Genomic DNA, 15,788 nt, shown 5'->3' on the forward strand with positions numbered 1-15,788 from the left:
CACCACCACACCCGGCTAATTTTTTGTGTATTTTTAGTAGAGACAGAGTTTCACTATGTTGGCCAGACTGGTCTCGAACTCCTGACCTCGTGATCCACCCGCCTCGGCCTCCTAAAGTGCTGAGATCACAGGTGTGAGCCACCACGCCCAGTCTGAGAATTGATTGCTTTTTTCAAAGGGAGAGGAGGAAGAAATACGTAGGAGAAATTCAATACTTCAGCACTTTCTTCTTGAATAACTTGCATAACTTTCCTCTTGCACTCATGGCCACTTAGGACTGTTGCAAATGCTACATTATGCACAGGCCCTTGGAGGTTCCTCTGAACACAAGGCAACTCTCAGACTTCACTGTTGAGTAAATGCCAGGTGAAATAAACAACCAGAATCATCCTTAAGCTTTGTTTCAATGGACTCTAAACAATCCTCCCTTCGAATGGCATCCCTCTTCCACAAGCACCTTCCTCAGCCTTCAAACTAAGCTGAGCACAGGCACAGCATTCCATGGCGAGGGTAGGGAATGACGCATCTGATCGGACCTGCACATATTTGTAAAGCACGTCATTCTTATGTGTTTTGTTTGTTGTTGTTTTTATTTTTGGTTTTGGTTTTGGGCTTTTGTTTGTTTGTTTTTGGTGTTTTGTTTTGTTTTGAGGCAGGGTCTCACTCTGTCGCCCAGGCTGGACTGCAGTGGCATGATCTCGGCTCACTGCAACCACTGCCCCCTGGGCTCAAGCGATTCTCCTGCCTCAGTCTCTTGAGTGACTGGGACAACAGGTGTGCACCATCCATCGCGCCCAGCTAATTTTTGTGTAGAGACAGGATTTCACCATGTTGCCCTGGCTGATTGCAAACTTCTGGGCTCAAGTGATCCACCCACCTCAACCTTCCAAATGTTCTTATGTTTTACTAATCTTGTTACTGAAAACGCGTTTCTTGTATCTTAAGAACTACATTTATTTTAAAAGCTGTCAGTCATTTTACATAATGTACACTGGCACAATGTACCATTGTACCACAAGTGTAGGCTATCTTGGTATCATCTGAGAGGTCAAAATTTCAGATAGCCAGTTCCTCCTTCTTGAAGCACTTTCTTCCTTTGGCTTCTCTTTCTCCTAACTCTCTGGTCATTCCTTCTCTTTCTGTAGGCTCAATTTTCACATTCACTCGCCCCCCAGGCAATGTCACCCACACATTTAACTTCAATTAGCAGCCCTTCATAGGTGACTTGCATCTTTAAATAACAACAATAGATCTTTCCTCCGATCTCCAGACCATTATATGCAACTGACCACTTGACATCTCCTCACTGGAGGTTGTAAAAGTAACTCAAACTCAACAAGTCTGGACCCAAATAAACAATTTTCATCCCCATATCTGGTATTCTTCCAGGGCTTGCGATCTCAAAAAAGGTAACTGCACAACTTTCATGTGTCAGGTATTGTTTGGGCACTTGGGATATATTAACATGCAAAACAAAACTCTCTAGTCTCATAGGTGCTACATTATAGTAAAAATAAACATATCTCTCCTGAAATACTGCAAATACCTCCTCCTATCTGGTTTACCTCTATTTATCCATGCACTCCCTAACCTGTTCTCCACACTATAGCCAGAGTAAGAAAGAGGCTGTATCATTTTTGCACGGTGAGAAAAGACAACATGAAAAATGACCCCAAAGCTGAACTAATTCAAGAATGTAGAGCCTGGAACCAGAGCTGATCATGAGAACCACGCACCCAGAGGTTCTGGGGAGGGCTCTGGATTTACGTTAGGATGTACGAGGTTTTGAGTCCATTTTATCAAGTTTGCAAAGGTCAAGGAGATTATAATTGACGTTTCAAGTACATAAGTCTTTACCCTCTTTTACCTTCAGGCAGCATTCGACTTTGTCAACACGCGGTGCATTCCTGAGGGCACGTCCACATCTGCGAATGGCAGACAATATTTGAGAGCTTGTTTGGAGGTTCTAGCTTGGGGGTGCACCTACTTGAATACCCCTGACCAAAGATGGGTCCTCATCTATCAGGGATGGTTGTCCTTTCAAATATTCCTGCCTCCTAAAGTGCTGGGATCACAGGCTTGAGCCATCGTGCCTGGCCGAGGATTATTTTCTAATTGGTTGGATTATCTTTTGTGATAAATTTTACATCTTAAATATATAGAACAGGGATCAGAAAACTAGTCCATGGACCAAACTCAGCGCACCTAGTATTTTTGTACATAGAGTTTTATTGGATACAGCCATGTTCATGTGTTTATATTCTGTCTATACTGCTCTCCTGCTACTACAACAACATTAAGTAGTTGCGACAGAGATCATATGGTACTCAAAGCCTAAAATCTTTACTATCTGATCCTTTATAGAAAAAGTATGTGAGGCCCTGATGTAGTGTATCAGTGTATATATGCATATATGTGTATTTTTAAATTTGTATGTTTAATTTGATAATCAAATTAAAATAAATCAAATATAAATTCTTTTAAGAAAATTGTATTTTAATCTCTCCATCAGGGCTTTTAACGAAATATGATATAATTGTACAGGGGGTAAATTGGCAGACAAAACTATTTGTTGCTGTAGTGCAAAGTTACTCCAGAAAAGGTTGAAAGATAAAAATAATCTTCAAAGTAGAAAAAAAATTATCAAGACTATATATGTGGCTGGGCACAATGGCTCATACCTATAACACCAGAATTTTGGGAGGCTGAGGCAGGAGGATTAGTTGAGCCCAGGAGTTCAAGATCAAACTGGACGATATAGTGAGACCTCATTCTCTACAAAAAGAAAAAAAATTAACGTTAGCCAAGCATGGTGGTGGTTGCCTGTAGTCCCAGCTACTTAGGAAGCTGAGGTGGGAGGACTGCTTGAACCCATGAGACTGAGGTTGCAGTGAGCCAAGATCGTACCACTGCACTGCAGCCTGGGAGACGGAATGAGACCCTGGGTCCAATAAATAAATAAATAAATACTATATGCCGCACTACATTAGGAGAAAGGAAAGCACTAGTTTCAGAAACATTCAAGCTGAAAGAGTACCACAACATGCATCATAGACTATAGGAACCAACAAATACCCATAAGATTTTAGAGCTAGAAAGTACAAATTTATTCCTGCTTCTTTAAAAACACAACCATAGCGTAAGTCATACCAATTCAGTCTATTTCTTGCTATATATGCAAATATTGCCTTTTTCTCATCAGTGAATGCTCTGTATCTAGAACAGCACCTGAACACAGTCAGGAGTGAGTGGATAAACACTTACTGAATAAATGAATTAATTAAATTTCCTAAATAAAAATTGCTTTGTACATAATTATGCAAATAACTACTTCTTACAGAGTCTATTCCTAAATCATCCAAAAATCCTTCAAGTAGAAAATGTATTGGGCAAGAAGTAAAAATATAAATAATAACCACAATTGCATACTCATATGATGTGTGTACCTGTTGACTACCGCACAACTCCTTACGCCTTGGAATCAGATCAGACACTGCCACCCCTCATTGCCTGCTCCACGTGGATTCTTTCACAGCACAACTTTTGCATAGCAACCGCCAAGAACCCAGCTTTGTGGAGACAGGACAATATCAAAAGGAATACAGCACAATCGAATGTTGAAACGGTGAGCTACCTCAAGCTAGTATTTCATTCGATGACCAATAAATGTCAAGTATCACTGCATTTGCCTCAAAAAATAAAAATATCGGCTGGGCGTGGTGGCTCACGCTTGTAATCCCAGCACTTTGGGAGGCCGAGGAGGGCGGATCACGAGGTCAGGAGATCGAGACCACGGTGAAACCCCGTCTCTACTAAAAATACAAAAAATTAGCCGGGTGGTGGCGGGCGCCTGTAGTCCCAGCTACTCGGAGAGGCTGAGGCAGGAGAATGGCGTGAACCTGGGAGGCAGAGCTAGCAGTGAGCCGAGATCGCGCCACTGCACTCCAGCCTGGGTGACAGAGCAAGACTCCGTCTCAAAAAAAAAAAATAATAAAAATAAAAATATCCAGCAAAGTCCCTTGAGTCACTGCAGCAACCTGGAATACAACAGCACACAGTTTGGAAACCGTAGTCCAAGTCCGTGCTTATTTATTTCTCCCAATACCTAATTTAAAAACAAACAAAACAAAACCTATCCCTTGACCATTCCAAGGTTTTGCCAAACATACGCTGTCTTTAGCTCTGAAAGCAATAATATGCACTCAGAGAAATTGTCTACAAAGAGATTAACATCAGCCTGCTATTTCTTAAGGTACAGCATCAGACACAGAGATATGTTGATATTTTTATTTTAAACAAGATTTGTTTAATTGCCATCAAAGATCAGGCAAACTTGAGGCAGCATTAAACTGTTTCTGATAAGCAGAATATTTTGAAATGTGAAGATTAATTCTGTCTGCCTAATGTGACATTATACCATGGATTTTATTAAATTCCAAAATTATTCTTACCAAAATTAAATAACAAAATGTTCTTAAATAAAATTATGAAATTATGTAGACTTAGTTAATACAAGATGGTTAGTCAACACAGTCTGTGAACTTTATTTAGATGCACAAACAGTACTTGCTAGAGGTTACCCTAATTCATATGCCAATCTGGTGGATTTAGCTAAAATTCCATTTATTGTTTGAAGTTTATGATATTACCAAGCCAAAATGTCAAACTGTTCTCAAACCAAAATGAGAATGTTCATTTTAATAGATGGGATTGTATGCAAAATTATGGCAGAATTCAATGACCATTTGTCTTATCACAAAATGTTTGCTTACAATGTTAAAAACAAACAACTAAAAAGAAAAAAATCATCCAAAATCAACACTATGTATTGGCTGGAGACAAATTTAGTACCTTAATTCTTCAGGTAGGAAGATGATAAACTGTAAATGTACTCTTCCATTTCAGCAAAGCAAGGACCAGCCTCAAGGATAATAAAGTGACTCCTACTGGTGTGTCCTAAACAGGACACAGAAGCTCCCTCTAAACACTGTGGGGGCATTACAGTGTCACATATTAATATACTCACGAATCTAAAGAAATGCAGACACTGAGACTCTACTTGCGGCTAGATATTCAACTTGGAACTTTGTCCTGCACAATCATTATGCCAAAATGTGATTGGTGTTCTTTTTTCAGTCATAGAGATGGAGTTTTTCCAACCCATCTCCACTCTGTCCATAGAGCAAAAATGAGTCAATTGTTACCCCCTCATTTAAGATGAAAAATGGACAGTGCTAGATGCTTCCCACTCTGTTCTTAAAATTTATGAAAGTGAGCCTCACATGAATTAAAAGTAGATTTGTTGAGTAACAGATTAATAATACGGATAGTTCTCAAGCCAGGCATCTGCAATTCTCTGCAATAATAACTCTCACTCAACCAACAAGCAAAATGCCTCCAAAATCAGCAAATCTTTTGTTGTGATGTTTGTTTTTTATATCCCAGGAAGCATAAAGAACAAGCATCTGGTTTTCAGTAAGTCTTTTCATCCCATTTTCTGGCATGTAAGTGAAGCATACGAAGTTCAGATAACACATGCAGTTTCTCAAAATGAAATTACTCAGTTCACACCAGAACACATGGTACTGCAAGCCAACTCTGCCCACATTTTCCCTTTGAAAATGAACAAAATAACAGCACCAGATAGTCCTCTCCCAAATTTCAGAACCACATATCCCAGAATGTAGATTCAATATGGAGACTAAATACCAACAAAATATGTATCCTATCAAGGAGACTAGATAATAATAACCCAGAATGCAGGCACCATATAACATTAGCGTTTCTGTTTTGAGGATACATTGTTTAGCTGAAGTCTGAACTGTGAGAGAGGAGATTGGAATGTTTCAAACGCAACTTGTACAATATTGTCTCAGCCACTGAAAATCTACGTAACCTTATAAAGTCATCTTCCATTCTTAACCGTATCTCCATATCTGCAAATAAGGCATAAAAAGGTCTTTCTCCAACCACAAATATCCCAAAAGTAAAGTGAAATTAGTAAAGCAAAAGAAAAATGAAAAAATAAATGTTTCTTTCAAGTTCAGAAAGCTCAAGAGTCCTGATTTTTTTTTTAACACATAGTTCAGAGTTTGCTCAATTTAGTTTCCCTGGAGGAAAGTTATTATCTTTATTTAAATGAAGAGATATCTTCAGAGGCAATAGGAGAATAGTTTAGCCTTTTAGATAAATCCTATTTTCTTCAGAGCACTGTAGGAGGGTCATATTTCTGTAATAGTTACAGAGGATGATTTTGGGAAGAAACAGTAGGCTCTCATTATCCAGACAAGATAGATAAATAGGATCCCGTGTCCTTTTCGGAGATGACTTTGCCCTCAATCTCAAACTTGCCAATACTATCATTTTATGAAAGACACAAACTTTAAAGTAATAAAGTTTCCTTTTAGGTAGATAAAATATCAGAACTCTTTCTGCATATACTGGAGAGTCTTAAAGGTCAGTTTTTCAGCCTATATTTTTTTAAACAATAGAAAATACAGGAGGGAAAGAGGGTTGGGTTATCCATTTCTCAGGAAATTAAATATTTGATATTTATTGATAAAAATGTTTTAAATTTCACACCTTGATTATTTGTTACTACATCTCTAAGAAAGCTATGGCAAAATCCAAAGGAGTCAAACATTTAACATAAAGCCAAACCCACATTTCATTTAGCGCTAAGGAGGCTCCTGAATTTGTGCAAATCTTGAAACTTAATTGACTCACTAATCCTATAACAATGGAAATGTTGTGATTTTAAAAATTGAAACAGATTGTCAAAGTGAGTAGAGAATTAAAAGATTGACTTTCTGCAGCTGAAAATAATCAGGGAAAGCATACAAGACAAAGTGGATTTTATGCTCTACGACAATTCATTTCAGGCATTTCAATGCAACGTAAAACATAAACAGATGTTGAAAACAATTAACCTACTGAACCTACCTGCTGAAAAGGAATCCTGCAGTGAAAAAATACAAGTAATGATGTTATGCATTAGATGAAGCAGCAATTTCTTTCTGAATACCTAAAGCAAAAGATGAATTCCAAACTTAACATTCATCATATGTTTTGCTATATTTCCATGAATATTCTAGTTGAAAAATGAGAAATTCTGTGTTGAGGTTTCCATTACAAAACACGTCTATGTGACATGTTAAAATCCCACTAATTTGGTTTATTCCACAAATGCTTATGTAACATCTATTCTGTGTTATAGAGCTATAAAGATGAAGAAAACAGTCCCTGTCCTCAGGGAGTTAACAGCCTACCTCCAAGAAGATATACAGCTTCACAGGTGACTTCAATACCCTGTGACTGGGGTAGTGCAGACATGTAAAAAGTACAACAACAAATCAACCATAGGTGCAGAGTGAACTTTTGCACTGAAACGACAGTATTTCTTGAGCGTTCATTCCAATGAGCCTCAAAGCACATGTCTGTTGGTTGAAGGAGGAGGGGGGCCAAAGAGAAGCAATATAATTGATATTCTGAGAAGGACAATTTTTCACTGATGGACTCTCTCACATATTGCAGGACATTTGGCATCCCTGGCCACCACCTAATAAATGCCAGCCATAGCACATGCACACACACACGCATACACACACACACACACACTCACACACACATTGTGACCAACAAATAGCTCCTACTTTATTTCCAAATGTTCTTTAAAGTACTGCCTTCCCTAGTTGAGAACTACTTGGGCCATTCAGCAATCTCTATTGAGCAATATGGTGTGGTCAGTTTGACTCTCTGGATACAGGCACAGCCCTAAGTAAGAAAACTGTTACCCTTCCTATAGGCATTAATAAACACTAGGTCTTTAGGTAAGTACTAAGGCTTATGCCTTTTTTCCACAGAGGTGTGGTACATTTAAAAAATAATAATCATTATGTCTCTTAATTGTGTGTGATCATCACCCTACCTGGAACACAAAGGACACAGAATTTGAATGTCAACATCAATCGAATATCAATCAAAAAGAAGTGACAGAATGTATTAAGTCCTTTAAAACATATACTACTAACTATGTATATATATATTTTTATATATAGTATATATAACTAACATATACTACTCTTGAACCAGAAGTCTTGAGAGAGTATGGAGTGGTACCAGGGGAGAACAACACACATGGAGTGATTATTTCTTGAGCTGGCACAGCATGAGGCTTTAAGCCTTGGTGGACCCATACCAAACATGGTCCATGTAGGACTTTAGACTTTGGACAGTCTCTGCAGCCTATGCCAGTTCCCAGTGTTTCAGCTGTGGCTGAGGTGGGATCAAGTTTTTAGCTTCTGGAGGTGAACAGGACAAAAGGTGTTACCTGGAAACTACAAAACAGCTGAGATTCTTTGGTTCTCAAGAAGTAGATGTGAGCTTCTATATTTGACTATTTGTGCCAGTCTTAAAATAAGTATTAAACTGAAGAAAGGCTGCCCCAAATTCCATTCCTCCTTATGTTGTTTTAAGCTACATTCAGGGCCATGGAAAGAAACAGACAAGGGGAGATCTCAATCCTTAAGATGCACAGAATTTGTTCACAGGTTCTAGCCACCCTCCATCACATGATCCTAAGTTCACTCTGGATTTGTTAAACAAATAATCTCTGACCCAGTCTCTAGATTTCATAGACCTAATTCAGCTGTAGATTTACCCTTCTACAGCTGGTAGATTTCATTTGAAAACAAAAATATACAAGGCTTTATCATCATGCATTCCTTCTTCTTGGGGTGAAGTAGGAACACAACTCAATAAAACTTTTGCAAATGCAAAGGCTAAAAAGGCAATTCAAAGGCCTGTGCATGAGACATCCTGTCTCTACAGAATGTTTATCTCAGGAGGTCAAAAAATATCTGGAATGGTTTGAAAAACATAGTTCAGTCTTATTTTCAGAAAAAGAGTTGACTAAACTACTAAATTAGAGGAAGGGAGAAGTTTCCTTCAGAGAAGGGTTGAGTTTTGAGCAGATAGGCTGAGCAGATAAGAAGGAAAAAGTGAGACTCTGAAGGTCTGTGTGGATAGATATAGATGAGCAAGAAGTTGCACCCAGGTCTAATACGCTTAAAGAGTTTATTGGAAAGAGAGAGATGCTTCTGAGAACTACTAGACAATAAAGTGTGGCTGGAACCCAAAGAAATCAAACAGAGGAAGAAAGACAAGATCTCAGAAAACAAATGAATTGTCTGTTCCCAAAAGGTCAAGGATATGATAAGTTACTAAAAGGCAGTTTTTTAAAAGCTGCAGATAGACATTTGATTGCAAAAACAACTGAGGAACCATGCCTAAAAGATTGGACAACTGGCCAGGCAAGGTGGCTCACACCTGTAATCCCAGCACTTTGGGAGGCCAAGGAATGTGGATCACTTGAGCTCAGGAGTTCAAGACTGCCCTGGGCAACATGGCAAAAACCCATCTCTAACAAAAATGCAAAAATTAGCCAGGCGTGGTGGTGCACTCCTGTGGTCCCAGCTACTTGGGAGGCTGAGGCGGGAGGATCGCTGGAGCCCAGGAAGTCAAGGCTGCAGTGAGATGTAATCATACCACTGCACTCCAGCCTAGGTGACAGAGAAAGACGCTGTCAAAAACAGAAAAAAAAAAAAAAAAAAAAAAACATTGGACAACTATGCCAAGCAGCTTTTGAAAATCTGGATATATTGGCCAGGGTAAGATCTGGAAAATCAACATAAAATTATCCAATAATTCTTAAGCATCAAGTTTCAGCCTGACACAGTTATTATAGGTGAGTACATAAGTACTGTGTGTGTAATATAATAGAAAATTTATGGAATTAGGAAAAAGAGAAGACATAGCAAAAATGAAAAATATTTGAAAGGGAGCTGGGCAACCCATAATAGATTGAGTCCAAGCCTAGGTTAGATGCGGATTTGAGAGGAGAACACCTTCTGGGTAGGAATTAGCCAATTCAGGAGGATAATGGTAGACAAGATTTACTTGAACATGAAAGCTTGCAGCAGACCCAGAATCTACTCATATTTCTCACTGTGGGAGACTTCACAAAGGAAGTCTAGAAGAGCAAGTTGGAAAAGATCATGGCCAGAAAACAAAGAGAAACTAAAAGCAAACTGAGCAAAAAGTACTGAACCTACAGAAAATATAGATGGGAAATGACTAAGAAGGAAGTTAAACTCTTGCAAACTCAACTGTGCCTTCCTAGAGGAAGAGGGGACGAACAGAGACAAAAACAGCCAGGGAAAGACAATCTCTCTACAACGAGTAACAAAGGCTAATATGAGGAACCAACCATTCCTATGTAAAAAAGCAGGAGACAGAAGCAGTGAGAGACATGAAGGGAATCAGAGTCTCCCAAAAATGGGAAAGATAACGGGAGAGGAGAAATTATCCCATTAGCCTTAACTGGATAAGGGTTTCACAAGATCCTGATTCAGAATCAAAGATCACAGGCATCCTGCATCTCACCTGTGTACCTTGATGCCCATAATTCCATTAATTCCCACCAGCCTTCTACCTCCAAATTCTAGTCCCTCCTGGTACCTGCCTGCCTTCCTGCCCTTAGGATCTGTGAGACACCAAATAAGCCTAAGATAAAATCCCCTTCTTCGGTTTAGCCAGTTCTAAGAGGTTTTCATAACCTATAATCATCAGAATGCTACCAAATACAGAATGCCTCCCAATAATTTTATAGACCATCCAGGGGGATCCTAATTGAAACTGCTATTACAATCCTGGAGCCAGATAAGCAGTCCCATCTCCCAGGGTTTGGGGAATGTCCAGAGTATAAAAGTGCCTGACTCCGGAAAGTGTCACTTTCCTCCCCTCTCGACACATTCTTCTTTCAAATGGAACCATCCATGGTTTCAACTATTGTTCATACCAGTTTAAATACATAGCTGCAGTCAAAAGAAAGAGAGAGGAATTTCTAGAAGCAAGAAAAGAAAGGGAAACTGAAAGCCAGAACAGTAAAAGTTGAGGCTAAGACATCCTGGAAATTAGGGCCAGAGGGAAATAATTAGGGTGAGGGGGAAAAATTTTCTTGGACGTCAGACTAGGAGCTTGGGTCTGGGGTTTGAATGCCAAGAAAGAGACCTGAGAAAAGGCCTAGGTCAGGAGCTGGAAATGAGAACCTTAAATAAATCCGGGACTTTCACAGTGCTACATTGTCAGTGAAAGGCAAGTTAGAAAGCTCCACTTAGCCCAAGGAAAGGACTAAAAAAATGTATCCCTGTAAAAGTGAAAACAATAACAAGCTCTTATGAGAAATGAAAAATTCCAAGCCTGTCTCATGAGCAGACTTGGGTACAAATTTACATTGTACAGCAAGTGTAGAATTTCCAAGCTGTGAAATTAATATAAAAGTAGATCTCAGACTGGTAATTCTACTAGGGTGCCTGTCAGAAGCAAACCAACCACTCTGCACTTCTATAACTGCCCCCTGCCCAAAAAAATGAGCTCACAATAAAAAATGTAAAACACATGAGAAAGTGATCTGATAAACTGTGCTAAGAGGTAGAAATAGAATAAGGACAAGTCAATAGTCCCTGTCCTTATGGAATACACAAACTATCAAGGGAAAAATAGAGTCAATTGTTACACAAATATTCATGTAATTACTACTGTGATTAATGCTATAGATTGAGACATACTTTTTATGATTAAAAAATGCTATAGAAAGTACAGCATAAATAATTTATGGCAATGTGAAAAATGAACTTATGGCTGGGTGTGGTGGCTCACTCCTGGTCATCCCAGCACTTTGGGAGGACGAGGCAGGCGGATCATGAGGTTAGGAGTTCAAGCCCAGCCTGGCCAATATGGTGAAATCCCGTCTCTGCTAAAAATACAAAAATTAGTTGGATGTGGTGACGCACGCCTGTAGTCCCACCTGCTCAGGAGGCTGAGGCAGAAGAATCGCTTGAACCTGGGAGGCAGAGGTTGCAGTGAGCCAAGATCATGCCACTGCACTCCAGCCCGGACGACAGAGCGAGACCCCATCTCAAAAAAAAAAAATGAACTTGCAAACTGACTTCAACCTTTTTATTAAAACATGTTCAATTTAACTACAACAGAGAGCAGTCTCATGTTGAAAATACTTCAATGATGAGGAATATTAATATTTACTATAGGTACTTATATATGTAAATTATTAGAATTATTATTTCAGTCGTAATCAAATAATTTACCTTCCCTGCTTCTTTCCACTGATGGTTTTAAATATTTTAAAAAATATGTTAATACATACTTATAATAAAAACTGTCTGAATGTTTAATATTTATGATCAGAGTTCAAGGTATTAAGAATTACGTAACATTTTCTAAAATTATAAGAACTTGATAAAAAGAAAAGAAGGCATTTGAGAGGGTAGAACCCATTGTTCCATCCATCACATTTTTAAATTTTGTTTTGACATCTTTCCACAGTTGGTATTCCCAAGCAAGAAACTATTTTTTAAATAATTGTCTCATTTCTTCCCAGTGCTAAAGTTATCTGTACTTTGAGACAAAACCAAACACAGAAATGATAAATGTTTTAAACTATGTATATTATAGATGCACCTAATTTGCTTATGAAAAGACAAACCTCCAGATCCAAATGAAAACAGACTAAACTAATTTAAAAGAATTCTATAAATGTTTAATACCTGCCTAGATTTCATGTATCAACTTTCATCCTTTTCAAAGGAAACACAATTAAGAATTGTGGATGTGAATTAAGGGATTATAAATAATCCTATTTTCAACTGAAGAAGTTAGGGGAAAAATATTTCATTTAAGATTAAGTTGTATATTACCAGTATACTAAATTGTTCACTACTTTCAAAAAGAAAAAATGTCCATGACTACAAATAAAGTTTGTCATAGGGTAGATTTTTTTTTTTTTTTTTTTTTATTATACTTTAGGGTTTTAGGGTACATGTGCACAATGTGCAGGTTTGTTACATATGTATCCATGTGCCATGTTGATTTCCTGCACCCATTAACTCGTCATTTAGCATTAGGTGTATCTCCTAATGCTGTCCCTCCCCCCTCCCCCCACCCCACAACAGTCCCCGGAGCGTGATGTTCCCCTTCCTGTGTCCATGAGTTCTCATTGTTCAATTCCCACCTATGAGTGAGAACATGCGGTGTTTGGTTTTTTGTCCTTGCGATAGTTTACTGAGAAAGATGTTTTCCAGTTTCATCCATGTCCCTACAAAGGACACGAACTCATCATTTTTTATGGCTGCATAGTATTCCATGGTGTATATGTGCCACATTTTCTTAATCCAGTCTATCGTTGTTGGACATTTGGGTTGGTTCCAACTCTTTGCTATTGTGAATAGTGCCGCAATAAACATACGTGTGCATGTGTCTTTATAGCTGCATGATTTATAGACCTTTGGGTATATACCCAGTAATGGGATGGCTGGGTCAAATGGTATTTCTAGTTCTAGATCCCTGAGGAATCGCCACACTGACTTCCACAATGGTTGAACTAGTTTACAGTCCCACCAACAGTGTAAAAGTGTTCCTATTTCTCCACATCCTCTCCAGCACCTGTTGTTTCCTGATTTTTTAATGATGGCCATTCTAACTGGTGTGAGATGGTATCTCACTGTGGTTTTGATTTGCATTTCTCTGATGGCCAGTGATGAGGAGCATTTCTTCATGTGTTTTTTGGCTGCATAAATGTCTTCTTTTGAGAAGTGTCTGTTCATGTCTTCTGCCCACTTTTTGATGGGGTTGTTTGTTTTTTTCTTGTAAATTTGTTTGAGTTCATTGTAGATTCTGGATATTAGCCCTTTGTCAGATGAGTAGGTTGCAAAAATTTTCTCCCATTTTGTAGGTTGCCTGTTCACTCTGATGATAGTTTCTTTTGCTGTGCAGAAGCTCTTTAGTTTAATGAGATCCCATTTGTCGATTTTGGCTTTTGTTGCCATTGCTTTTGGTGTTTTAGACATGAAGTCCTTGCCCACGCCTATGTCCTGAATGGTATTGCCTAGGTTTTCTTGTAGGATTTTAATGGTTTTAGGTCTAACATATAAGTCTTTAATCCATCTTGAATTAATTTTTGTATAAGGTGTAAGGAAGGGATCCAGTTTCAGCTTTCTACATATGGCTAGCCAGTTTTCCCAGCACCATTTATTAAATAGGGAATCCTTTCCCCATTTCTTGTTTTTGTCAGGTTTGTCAAAGATCAGATAGTTGTAGCTATGCGGCATCATTTCTGAGGGCTCTGTTCTGTTCCATTGATCTATGTCTCTGTTGTGGTACCAGTACCATGCTGTTTTGGTTACTGTAGCCTTGTAGTATAGTTTAAAGTCAGGTAGCGTGATGCCTCCAGCTTTGTTCTTTTGGCTTAGGATTGACTTGGCGATGCGGGCTCTTTTTTGGTTCCATATGAACTTTAAAGTAGTTCTTTCCAATTCTGTGAAGAAAGTCATTGGTAGCTTGATGGGGATGGCATTGAATCTATAAATTACCGTGGGCAATATGGCCATTTTCATGATATTGATTCTTCCAACCCATGAGCATGGAATGTTCTTCCATTTGTTTGTATCCTCTTTTATTTCATTGAGTAGTGGTTTGTAGTTCTCCTTGAAGAGGTCCTTCACATCCCTTGTAAGTTGGATTCCTAGGTATTTTATTCTCTTTGAAGCAATTGTGAATGGGAGTTCACTCATGATTTGGCTCTCTGTTTGTCTTTTATTGGTGTACAAGAATGCTTGTGATTTTTGTACATTAATTTTGTATCCTGAGACTTTGCTGAAGTTGCTAATCAGCTTAAGGAGATTTTGGGCTGAGACAATGGGGTTTTCTAGATATACAATCATGTCATCTGCAAACAGGGACAATTTGACTTCCTCTTTTCCTAGTTGAATACCCTTTATTTCCTTCTCCTGCCTGATTGCTCTGGCCAGAACTTCCAGCACTATGTTGAATAGGAGCGGTGAGAGAGGGCATCCCTGTCTTGTGCCAGTTTTCAGAGGGAATGCTTCCAGTTTTTGCCCATTCAGTACGATATTGGCTGTGGGTTTGTTGTAGATAGCTCTTATTATTTTGAGATACGTCCCATCAATACCTAATTTATTGAGAGTTTTTAGCATGAAGGGTTGTTGAATTTTGTCAAAGGCCTTTTCTGCAACTATTGAGATAATCATGTGGTTTTTGTCTTTGGTTCTGTTTATATGCTGGATTACATTTATTGATTTGCGTATTTTGAACCAGCCTTGCATCCCAGGGATGAAGCCCACTTGATCATGGTGGATAAGCTTTTTGATGTGCTGCTGGATTCGGTTTGCCAGTATTTTATTGAGGATTTTTGCATCAATGTTCATCAAGGATATTGGTCTGAAATTCTCTTTTTTGGTTATGTCTCTGCCAGGTTTTGGTATCAGGACGATGCTGGCTTCGTAAAATGTGTTAGGGAGGATTCCCTCTTTTTCTATCGATTGGAATAGTTTCAGAAGGAATGGTACCAGTTCCTCCTTGTACCTCTGGTAGAATTCAGCTGTGAATCCATCAGGTCCTGGACTCTTTTTGGTTGGTAAGCTGTTGATTATTGCCACAATTTCAGAACCTGTTATTGGTCTATTCAGAGATTCAACTTCTTCCTGGTTTAGTCTTGGGAGGGTGTATTTGTCGAGGAATTTATCCATTTCTTCTAGATTTTCTAGTTTATTTGCATAGAGGTGTTTGTAGTATTCTCTGATGGTAGATTGTATTTCTGTGGGATCGGTGGTGATATCCCCTTTTTCGTTTTTTATTGCATCTATTTGATTCTTCTCTCTTTTCTTCTTTATTAGTCTTGCTAGCGGTCCATCAAT

General features: G+C 38.6%; 1 protein-coding gene across 2 annotated transcripts in view; it reads right to left on the bottom strand.

Annotated features, from left to right (window-relative positions):
• CORIN (corin, serine peptidase) overlaps positions 1–15,788 on the bottom strand; it is a 257,414-nt gene that overhangs the window by 222,434 nt on the left and 19,192 nt on the right. The gene's annotated exons all lie outside the window — the stretch shown is intronic.

This window comes from Symphalangus syndactylus, chromosome 16 (genome assembly GCF_028878055.3).
Source record: "Symphalangus syndactylus isolate Jambi chromosome 16, NHGRI_mSymSyn1-v2.1_pri, whole genome shotgun sequence".
NCBI classification, from domain to species: domain Eukaryota; kingdom Metazoa; phylum Chordata; class Mammalia; order Primates; family Hylobatidae; genus Symphalangus; species Symphalangus syndactylus.